General features: G+C 44.6%; 1 protein-coding gene and 1 long non-coding RNA gene across 2 annotated transcripts in view; one reads left to right on the top strand and one right to left on the bottom strand.

The window, feature by feature from the left end:
- Positions 1 to 10414, top strand: part of LOC121960494 (uncharacterized) — a 93620-nt gene extending 83206 nt beyond the window's left edge. The window contains exon 5 of the long non-coding RNA XR_015775277.1: positions 9633 to 10414. This is a non-coding gene — a long non-coding RNA (uncharacterized LOC121960494). The remainder of the gene's footprint in view (positions 1 to 9632) is intronic.
- The window catches only part of gli3 (GLI family zinc finger 3), a 130887-nt gene that overhangs the window by 88237 nt on the left and 30628 nt on the right, over positions 1 to 12022 (bottom strand). The gene's annotated exons all lie outside the window — the stretch shown is intronic.

Below are 12022 nucleotides of genomic sequence, written 5' to 3'. Positions count from 1 at the left end.
AATTAGCACGTTCACCCAGGTGTTGTGTTCCCACCACTGCTGATCGCCGCTATAGCTGATAAATACTCGTAACTACTGCAGAGTCATTGACTCGAGAGTGAACATCAACTGGATCCTTTCCCCTTATATATAAATCCAGATGGTAGCGAGTGCTGGTGGTTTTTTTGTGCTTCGGAAAAGAGGCTTTAGTCGTTGCTGATACGAAAACAAAGAAAGAATAAAGAGAGGATGCATCACCAGGACTCTGTTTCTGACATGAAAATATAAGACCCAGACAAATAAGCACACCAAGAGGATTTTCAGATATTTCCAAAGTAATCCAAAGTATTCAGAAAGCTTTACTTAGTTTGAGTAATTTCACGGAAAATGCTACAAATTACATTTTAGGGCATGTATTCAGTAATCTGTAGTGGAATATCATTTAAATTATGTTTTGGTTTTTCCCTCTCTCCTAGGGCTCTCTGCCTCAAACGGACACACACAAAAAGCAGGGCTTTTGCAGAGCTCCAGAGCATGACTAGTTAGTCACATTTTGTGACCACGGAGCACCAGTGCAACTTTGCAATATATGAACTGGAGAGCTGTTAGTTTGTTTCCAGCTCCCCTTGAATGAATCCTCATGCTGTATTACAGTATAACTTTCTGCTGAAGCTACCATCCAACTGTTGACCAAAAGCTTGAAGTCCACACCAAAAACATCAACACTTCCAGCCCGAGATATGCCGGGTCCTTCAAAATAAAAGCACCATGAGTTCCACTTTGTTTTATCTAATTACACTTTATTTAACATTACTATAACTTTACTGAATATAACTTGATACCTTACTTTATTTATCATATAACAGCGTTTTTCCTCAACTTTATCATAACAGTAGTTTATGTAACTTTATTTTATGGCAGTAGCTACTTTATTTGTAACTGTAGTTCCTTTAATAATTTTGTATTTTAGTAGGTGACAGTAGTTTAAAGGAGATTTCAAAATATCAAGATATACATTGTGTGTGCAATATAACCTTAAAATTTTGTGATATTATTTTAAAGCTGTATCACCCAGTCCTACTCCCAACACTTTATTTGTCTCATTCACTCCCTCTTTATTTCTTTCTTTCTTCTCCTTCTCCAGTGACCCCCACTATTTAGATATGTCTCCCTCCTTTGAGGGAGGTCAAGCGACTAATAGTTCAATCACAGCGGTGTCACAGTCTCACCCTCCCCCTCCAGTCACCCTCAGAGGGGGTTCATCATTCTACCATATACCACCTTAAGAGGCTTCATTACTCGGGTTTATAGCACCCTAAATGGTTAAACAAACACTCAGCAACACAAGGGTCAATTGACTCCTCGGACTGGTAGAAGAGAAGCAGAAATCTCATGTCTCGTCTCTGTCTGCTGCTGCTGGTGGAAACTTTTTGTATCCTTACAGCACGTCAGACATGTCAGAAAAGGGCTAATGAAGACAGAACAGAGCAGGTAAACACATGCAACTTTGAAAAGTTCAACCTACGCAACACTTCTCTAACTCCAACCATCAGCCCAACAGACCCTCTCCCTTTTTCCCTCCCTCATTTTTCATTCCTCTTTTATTTCCCCCCTCTTTTCCCATGGTTGCCGCATCCAGTCCTCCACCAGTTTGCAGGTCTATTCAGCCCAATACAAAAGCAGCAGGGCTGGTCCTCTGTGGACCAGAGGAAAGCATGCCTCTCAAAAAAAAAAACAGAAAAAAGAACTATCCCGCTCTCTCTCTATGGTGATTGAATTTCTTAACATCTTTTCAAAAAGCGCTTAAATGCCTGGAGGCGAGAGGAAGAAACAAGCTAATGGTGGATGGGGAGCACTGAACAAATTTCAGAGCCCTTTCCTGCTCGCGTTTGAGGTTGAAAGCAGGCTCCTGCCTTTCAAGTTTCAAAGTCCTCCTTCCTCCCGCAGTGTCACTGAAGGATTTGAAAAGAAGGTAATTGTGCTCACTGCCGTCCTGATCAGAGCACACGCCCCAGCTCTAGTATTTCAGGAGCTTTCTCTGCCACTATTATGGTACCTGGTGCTCCATTCCTGCATTCTTCCTCCCTTACTCCTCTCTCTCGCTAACCCTCTACACTCTCTCTCCCTCACCCTCGCTTGCTTTCTATCCTTCTTTCACCCCCAGCAAGCCACTCATTAAATCCTAAAGCCCAGGTTTCTCCCTTTTTTCCCCTTGTCTGGGCTCTCTATTGTAAAACTCTGGTGCGAATACCTTCAGAGAAAAACCCTATGCATGGCCTTTAATATGGCGGCATAAAAGAGAGCTTGGATGCAATGACAAAATGAAATTTTAAAAGAGATAATGAGATATGGAGTGGGGCCAGTTTCTCTAAGAGTTGGGCTCTGGGACAAGAGGCGGGGGCTAAAGTTAAGGGTGCCCAAGCAATTCAAAGAAATGAAAAGTGAAACAAAACCCTCAGCTTGTTGTTTTTGAAGGTATTCTCAAGAAGCAGGGGTTAAAAAACAAGGATCTGTCCTGTCTCAAGCATCTGATTTGCCCTCCGGCCTCTAAAGCAGGGACATGTATGTATGTTGTGCACAAAGCGCCATTGCACATTGCAACTCTTTCCCCCCTCGTCGCCGCCTTTCCTAAAAGCCTAAACATCAGAGGAGGTGTTGTTGTACCTCTGAGCCAAAGCCAGACATAGGCTGTGTTCCACCTTCGAACTTCTCAAAGCGCCGCTGTCAGTGGCACAAACAGGTTTTGGCTGGGGAGCAGCATGGAGCGCGAACAAGGAGAGGAGAGGAGTGGAGGATATACAGTGAAATCACAAAACACTTCTTCAAAGCTCCTCTCCTCCTGTGCAATAATCTCTTGCTCCTTTTTTTCTTTCTCTTGCAAATCGACTCCCGGGAAAGACTCAAGACTCCCCAATTAACAATGAGAGGGGGAAGAAAAATTCCAGCAGCTGGCTAGAGTTTAATAAGAGCACCTCTCCAAGCGGCTTAGGCTTATGTACCTGATTCACCGGCCCTGGCATTGGCGCTATAGACAGAGGGAATCATTCACGATTAGGCTGAAAGACGAGGGAGAGACGCTCAAACTCCGCCGAACCCAACACAACAAGAGCACGGGGGATTACCGCAATTGTGTGAGGTATTTTTCTGATCAACTTCTTGGCCGACGATACTCCGGGTGCCTTCAACACAACAGAGTTCAGCTCTACATCATGAGAAGGTTACCAAGTCCTAACGGAGCTTCCTGCCTAAAAAAAAGGTGACATTCGAGAGACTGACAAACAAGTCGAAATGTCAGAAGGCAGAATCAGGTCATTACCCTCCGTGCAGGGTAGTTAGCAGTCAAACTGTTTGACAGAGCTCTGGAGAACTTTGCTTTAACTTTGCGCTCATGTTTGATTCTGTCTCTGCAGAGTGAATCCGTTGTGGTACATTATTTAACCATGTGACTGATGTTCGGACGAATTGCAGAGAGAGGCACGGGCAGGTCAGGATGTTCCCCCTCCTGGTTAGCAGTCTATTGTCAGCCACTGATTTCCCACACAGCGCCCGCAAATGCCCTCTTCAATATTCATCTAGGCAAATTCGACGACTCCCACATCTCAATTTGGCTCTCAGCAGCCCACATCCCAACCCCCTCTTGCTCCGTAGCCCCGCAGTCCCAGCCTGTTCTCTCAGCCGCCAGGGGTCTGCCGGGACGCACCCAGAGCTCGGCATCTCGCAGCCCCAGCCTCCAGGCCCCGGGGCTGGGGAGGGGCAAATCAAAGCCTGCTTGGCGCCTTCCTCCTTCCCCGCGCTCACCTCAAATCAGCCTCACAGCAGGGTTGTGTCGTGCCAAGCCTCCGCCTGCCCCTAGCTACCCCTCATTCACCCATTAGGGGCACCGGCCCACCATAGAGCAGCCCGAAACCCCACTACCGTTTCATCAGGGCCACATTGTGAGGGAGCAATGAGCATTGCAGCGAGCGAGCTGAAAGCCCAGACTCTAAAATGCACACTGATGCGGCTTTTTTGACCACGGATAGTTATGGCTTTTAAGGTTTTTCACTCAAAGGGCACCTTGGCCTGCATTCTTTGAGGAATCAAACACCAAGAGATGCATTTGATCAAGGCTTCAAAGCAAAAAATGCCATTTAGTGCTCTGATTGGCTTATAGACTGTATTAGCATTGGTTCAGATGGTCACAAGCCAGCTATGATCAGCTCCGTAACCTGTTAGTTATTTATACTGTCCCTCTGTAACAATATAAAATGATTGTGTGCTCGGGGCAGACAGGGGCAGAACTATGTCCGTTTGGGATAGTGGGTCTTTTAGGGTGAATCTGGGCACAATGCCCACCAGACCAGAGCAGGCCAGCTTTCCACTGGGCCTCAGCATTGGAATCCCACTTCTGACACCAGAGTGATCCGGACCAAGTCTGTGGCACTCAGATTAGGAACGGCTCGCCAAGAGAAATGGATATGCAGCCAAAGCAAAGAAACACAGAGCCAAAACTTTGGATAAAATAGAAAAAATAATACAGTAATTTCAAGCACATCAAATACGATCCAAACTGCCACTGTGGATGTTTCCTACCTTACCGTATAGAGTCATAAAGTTAACTTTTTATGGCTCAAGTCTTTATGTTGCTCGCTCCCTAAATGCTCTGACTTGTGAATGTGTTAAAATTAGGGCTGTCAGTGTTAATGCGTTAATTGTGATGCAATTAAGGTCCATACATAACGCGTTATTTGAGCTAAGCTTTAAAGCTAGAGTGATGATACTGGTATCATCTGAAACTAGAAGACCTGAGGAATCCACACTAGATTTTCGGGAAGGGGGCTAAATAATGCTGCAAATCTGGGCTAATTTTGGCAATGGAAAAACAGCATGGCCATTTCACAGGGGTCCCTTGACCTCTGACGTAGGGGTCAACCAATATTTGTTTTTCAAGGCCAAAACTTATTATTAGTAGTTAATGAGACCGACAACTGATATGTGAAACTGAATGCATTTACAATAAAAATTAAAATCTTTCTGTCAATATCTAGAATTTGGAATATAAGAAACTCCAACACAAAACTTTGTTTAAATGCCTTTAGAAAATATTTAATTAAAACTGAAACTTTCAACATCATATACAGCAAGTTTCCCGCAACTTTTTTTTATAAAGTTCAATGAAAATGTAAATAAAAAATGAATAAATAAAAATAGCTCCCAGAGGTTTCACAAAGTAAAAGTTCCTCTAATACTGACACTTTCTTTGCACTTCTTAATTAATTCATTTTATCCGTGATAATTAAAATAAAACAGTTTTTTGCTCTCATTTGAATCCTAATCAAGACACTTTGGTAAGAACTGCTTTACCTTGTCCACGTGGACTTCAAAACAAAAATAATTGGAATTGAAAATGTGATTAAAAAATTCTGCAATTAATCACGTTTTTAAAAATTAATAGTTCGACAGCCCTTGTTAAAATGCACATTCACACATTCTGGTCCATGTGTTTAAGTGCATCACTGTGCACTGCACCGAGGCATGAAGGCCCCCATTAAGATAGTTAGCCAGCACTTACTAGGAGCTGGATAATTAGACACTTCAAAGGCACCTGCCCGCCATCCCAGAGGGGGCAGGAATTGCAGCGCCCCGCCCCGTTTAAAAGCATGTTAACTCCTATCTGAGGCTAGCAGGCTAATTTAACTCTTGACATTTGATATCTAAGGAATGAGAGGGATCAGCCATTTAGCTGGAACAGGATTACCCCCCCAACCGCCCTCCTCCTCCTCTTCCTCTCCCTCCCCTTCAACCCTAAAACCCCCTCTCCCAGTCGGGCCGGATTCATTAATTTTCCTGCTGCTAAGCACTTTATCAATGACTGGTGAACGTCTAAGTCCAGAGTGGACTCTCTCTCTCTCTCCTCTGTGGTGATTAGGCCTGTGGATGTTCAGATCTGTCCGTCTAATTCACCGTCTGCTCTGTTGCTGCTGATCTATTCTCGCACCTGCTATGAAGCTCAGTTCAAGAACCGTGTTTGACTTATACTGCGACCACACGAAGCAGGATAACTTTGGAAATGCTGTTTCATTTTCATATAAAGGTCTCAGTCCACACTAAAAGGCCTTAACAGTGGGAAAATGGCTAAAACTCTTCATCATACTATTTAAATCTGCAAAGATTAACCTCAGTTTGATGGATTGAATTCTTAAAAGAATACTTCACCACCTAAACAACCACTTGTTTATCAGTTAATCGCCATGTGTTGAGTTGTAGTCATGAAGAAAACTTTGCTTTTTTCACATGCCTTCACAGTGACCCGAGAATCCAAAAGCTGGGGAAACTGTGATGTGGATGTACACTCTAAATGTTGGCAGAAAATAATAGCTTACATTTGCTGGTAATGATGTTATTCATCGTAAACCTGCATCAATTTACAGCAATCCCAGCCAAATATATTCAAATATAGCAAGTAACCTTTGACGTATCACAGGTAGAGAGGTGCTAGGAGTTAATTCGCATCCATAACTCCACATTAGTCTCAGTCTAATGCCTTCTGCTGAATGTCTACATTACAGGTTGAATCAGGGGCTACACATGAGTGTGACGGATTTGGGTTAAATGAACAGCATGCCGGGGCCTTTGATGCTGCAGCTGGTAATGCTTACAGTTTCTAACCCGTCACATTTGGACATAAGGCCTTTTTACCGGAGAGCATGACAATCAGAATTCCAAACTACAAGCCAAATGCCATAAAAATAACACAACTCAACTGACTCCTTTACTCTGCTCCCACAATGACAGGCTGTTCTGCACACACATTAAGTCACCTGCTGTTAAACAAAAAAAAATGCAAATTGAATCAACTTCTTGCCTTTACAGCTTGACACATTAATTATCTAAAATAACATTAGTTCATTTTCCACATTTTTTTTCATCTAAAGGTGCCAGATCACCTCACAAAGAACTCTTTATGAAACTTTAAATCAGCCTTCCAACATGCCATCACCATTACGGCTGACGTTTGGCTGCAAAATCCCAGACCTGACCCTCACCCCGCCCCCAGCGTGTGATATGAATGGGAGTGCCCGCTTAATAAACAGGGTGTAATTCACCCCACTCCCCCTGAAAATACAGGTGAGACCTGGACCCGTTCATTACAGCGTCTGCTGCAGGCAGGGAAAGCTCTGCAGATTAGAGGATCTGCTCTGTTGGCCAAACAGACTTAACCGCTGTCTGCTGGAAGGGGGCTGTAGGAGAGCAGGGGAGAGGAAAAGACACCAGACTCTCTCTATATATGATTAGATAAGTGGCTCTGTAGTGCAGTAAAGAACACAATACGGGGTGAAAGTTGCAGGTTTGGATTTGATGGACTAGTGGAGTACTTGTGTTGTATGTCCCAGGTCTGATCAGTCAGTATGGACACAAAGTGGACATTGTAGTAGGTAACAGAGAGCAGTTGTGGAAAGTAACTATGTGCATCTACGAAACTTCAGTACAAATTTGAGGTACTTCACTCGAGTATTACTATTTTCTGCTGCTTCCTTCTACTTCACCAAACCTCAGAGCCAAATATTATACTTTTTACTTTCATTGTCAGTTTGCATGGCAACAGAAGAGGCGGCGTTTGCAAAAGATTGCAAAAGGCCAAACTGCAACACAGTGTTTCCCACAGATTGACAATTCATGTATGGCTGGGGGGGTGGGGTGGCACCGCTAATCTGTCGCTTCACTCTAATATCCGACCTTTTTTTCGGGTCCGTGAATGCAGCACAGCAGATTCAGTTCTTTTTGTCTCCTCAGCTGATTGTCACTCGTGGGGTGGATAAATGATCTGTTGATACGATGGGAGATATCTGCTGATTTTTGTGAGTGAAAGACAGCTTTAGGCCCAGCAGAATGAACGTTTTACTTTCACTTTTAATGCGCCTGATGTTGCTTGTCTCTGCCTCTACTGCGCTATAAATAACCCAACGGTGTGTGTATTTAAATACCACTCAACTATGGCGGCCCCCAAGCTTTTTATGCATGATGAAAATTTGTCTTCATCAGTGAAAATGTAAATGGACAGAACTTTATTTAGTCAACAAAAGTGAAAGTTTCCCCTTTAACAGCCTGTACATGATGGGACACGTCCCCCTGTCTACCCATACATTATGTCGCCTCCAAAATCACCTTTTAACCTTAGTTTTTCTCATCATACCTGCTTCAACACTCCCTCCCTCTCCTCGTCTCTCCTCTCTGTAATGAGCTCTCCTCATGTATGACCTCTCCTGTCACTCCCGCCAGTCCAATCCTCCTCTGCTGCTCCACTCTCGCCTCCTTCTCTAATCTCTGCATTACTTTGCCATTAATCCCACATTCCACACAGGGATGGCCGGTGCAGCTCAGATGACACGCTGCCTTCGTAATGTGGTGCTCATGTTGGAGCGAATGAGTCGGATGGAAACGGAGATCACCTGTAGCATGTAGTATTCCCTCTCCGTCCTCTTTTACCTCCCCACGTCCCACCTCCTGCATCTAATTCGCACTTGTTACACACTCCTTGTTTCCTGATATCATCCCTCACTCTCCCAGTCCCCATGTCTTTCCCAAATCTCCTCAATCTCCCCTCATCCCTTTCCCGCACACTCCCTCCCTCCATCCATCCACTACCTCCCTCCCTCCCATCCATCCTCCCCCCTGTCTCCAGAGCCGCAGTGGGACTGTTGGACTCACGCAGCCCCATGCTGAGCTGCTCCAGAGCCAAGCCAGAACAAAGAGCCCATTGAGCCGAGCGGAGACATAATGTGGGCCGCCTCTGACAGCGCCGAAGATGAAGTCATGAGGTCGCCAAACAGTTAATAATGACGGCCCATCCTCCAGCTGCACCGTGTGTGTGTGCCGTCGAGGAAAGTGAGAGAAAATGAGAGATTATGTGTCTGCATGCACGCATGACCGAGTATCCACAGTATGCATGTACGCATGTATCTCAAAGCATGTCGACAGATAAAAAGCTTTTAAGAGCGTAATGAGATACTCCACGACACTCAAAAATGCGCTCAATCACTTTGTAAATACCGCAGCGGAAAAACAAAACCTTCAGAGAATTGCACTTTTAGTTCTGGCTTCGCTCCAGCTGCGTCGAAGAACACCCACCCCAACCCGACTCTCCTTATTGGAGTCTGTCTGGCGCAAAGTCTGACATGAGACACATCTCCGCGGGACTGGAGCTGTCGCTGCGAGGCCCACACTCCGAACATCATTAGACTCGCCGCTCCAGGTGAGATCAGGAGACTCGGAGAGAGGTGCATGTGTATTTGTGTCTCTGCGCACAAGCATGCATGTGGGAGATTAGCTTCAATCTCAGGTCCTCTGAATGGACACGGACTATTAAAATGCCTCTACAGGACCACTTGCTTGTCATGAGGCCTCCAGGCTGAGTTGTGCTCGGGACAGAGGGGAGGAGGAGGAGGAGGCGGGGTGAGGATGGTGAAAGACAGCTATGCAATTGATTAACATTAGAAGGACTTGCTCAAGTTCAAATTGCACGGCCCCTCTGCTGTAAGCTACAGACATTTGTTTCCCCGCAAGTAGAATGTTTCTTTCAAACCGCGTCTCTGCTACACATCTGAGTTCAATTCTCCGCATGCCCTCGCTCTGAAAATCAATTCCTCCTCCTCTCCTCTGCTCTTTTCCTCCAGCTCTGTGAACAGACCAGGGCGAGGGGATTACGCTGTCCCTCCCCAGATCCGAGCAAGACAACAAATGGTTCTTATCAGCTGACACCCCCCTGCCATCCAGGAGGAAGAGGCAGGAAAAACTGGCCCGGCCGCCCCGGCACGGATGTGTTTCTGGGCTCTGTCTGCCAATCGCGGCAACTCTTTTCACACTTAAAGCCTGAGCTATTTACGAGAGCCCTGGGAGAATGCGTACGCAGCACCGGAGGGTGGGAAGAACGGCGGGGAGAGAGCTGCTGCTTCTCAACCTCTGCTTCTAATCAATCACCAGAAATCACTGCCATGGTTTACGGCCTTTGATCCTAGCTCCTCTTTCGCACTGCGAGGGAGAGAGCCGGGGCGGGGAAAGGGGAGGGGGAGCAGGGAGAAGGGTGAGAGTCAAGGCCCAGAGGGTGTGGAGGTCAGGGGAGAGAGATTAGGGGGTATAGGGCCTTTTTGCTCCCTCAAAACCTGAAAGCATGTCTTGGTATAATCCAGTGAGTTTTGAGCAGAGAGCAGTGAGCGGCTGGAAACAGGCAACAAAAAAACACAGGATTTAGCTAGATTGCTAGATTCAGACATTTGTGGATGTTTTGCTTAACTGGACACCAACCAAAGAGTTTTATGTGATCTTATTACAGCAAACTAAGTTAACATGCTGTCTCTTTTAAACTACAATGCCAAAAAGAAGAAACAGCCTGTTCTAATTTTCCTAAATGACTTCTTCAAAAATGACACACTGGTTCATGATTTTAAATACCCAGTTTGCAAACTGTTGTATCATTCGCAATAAAAAATTATTGTGCATAATAAGTTCTTCTGCATTTAACCTGAAAACTTTTCTTGATCCTCCTGTGGTACCTTTTCTTGTATTGTACACATAAAGCATGTGTACGAACACATTTGTGGAATCAAGTCACAAATACAATGACTTTAGACCAGACTCGACAAATTTAAAAAAAGACTTGAAATTCAACTCTAACACCAATAACTTGATACTTGTATATGGGCAGATTATATAGAAAATGCTAAACGGCTTTTAATTTGAAATTCAGGCTTTTAATGTGAAAAAGGAGGTGGCTGTATACACTCAGTCATGGACTTTTGCTGACAGCGCTGGCCCTGTTGTTTCAGTCCTGGCAAAAAATATTATTTTACCTTGATTTAAAAAAAATAATACTAAACATCATTTTGTAAAAAAACGGTGCAGTGGTCAACTAAAGAACAAATTGCAGTATGAAAAATGTGCAAGTCGAACATCACAGATAAAGACGCAACTACTTCCAACAAACTTATTTAAAAAAAAAAAAATAAAGAAATACATTTTTTAAAAAGCATTCATGATTTTTGTAAAGTTAATATATTATAACTGTTGTTTAAATGGCTTCACATTTGTTGAAGATAACATTATGACTTGTTTATGACTCAAAACTCAAAGACTGGCACTTGAGACTTGAGTGACAAAACAATGACTGTGTTTGCATTCTTATGATACATTTTTTGTATCTGCAGATTTTTTAGTGAACAGAGGATGTTTTTTTTTCACAAGCTACGCAAGCTTTTTATGTTGTCCTTACCACTTTATGTCAAATAAGCAACTAAAAACTGCAAATGGAAAATTGACTTGACATCCATGTAATATAAAATGAAAAACTTTTTCAGGATCTCCATCATGAGTAAACAAAATCACATGCAGAATGCAAAAGTTCAGCTCACGAGAAGGACCTGTTATCTTCCACATAAACTCCGACCCTGGTGGCAAGGCCACTAGTTGCTACCCCATCCCATTCAACACGAACCCAACTGTGGTAAGGAGGCGTGAGCGAGCGAACAAAACAGAGAGGACGCGGAAAAGAACACACCACAATAAATCCTCCTGGCAGGGTCAGGACACCCCCGCTTTGTTCCTCCTGGCAGGAGGGAGGCCACTGATGCCTACCGACAAATGGACAGAGTGGTCGAATAATCAACTACTGTTTCCCCACTTTATGGGTTTATGAGTTTATGGGGCCCTTGGCGGCCCCTACGCCTCCCACTCGGAGAGGAGTGAGATCCGGCGGGGCCGCAGTGCTGCTGTGATGCAGCAGGGCCGAGCTTGGCCGATGTTAGCCCCCGAGCCTGTCACAAAGGGCAGGCTGATTTGTCTTTGAGGCGCTGGTCGTTGGTTCAGGGACTTGTCTCTGACCCGGGTGACCTTTGACTCCGGGGCCATTCTGGCTCTCAGCGTGTCAGTGAAAATTATCTCAGGTTCTCCTGAGGAGCCATTGTGATGGTCAGCGTGAACCATCACAACATATTAGAATTAAAAATCTATGACTGAGATGAAAATTGAGGCTGCTGGAGTGAATTCTGAGTCAAAGTAAAAGAAAATCCAA

The sequence above is a fragment of the Plectropomus leopardus genome, chromosome 21, assembly GCF_026936395.1.
Source record: "Plectropomus leopardus strain MGB_pleo_1.0 chromosome 21, ASM2693639v1, whole genome shotgun sequence".
In the NCBI taxonomy this organism is placed as follows: Eukaryota; Metazoa; Chordata; class Actinopteri; order Perciformes; family Serranidae; genus Plectropomus; species Plectropomus leopardus.
This window is presented reverse-complemented; position numbering and strand designations above follow the sequence as displayed.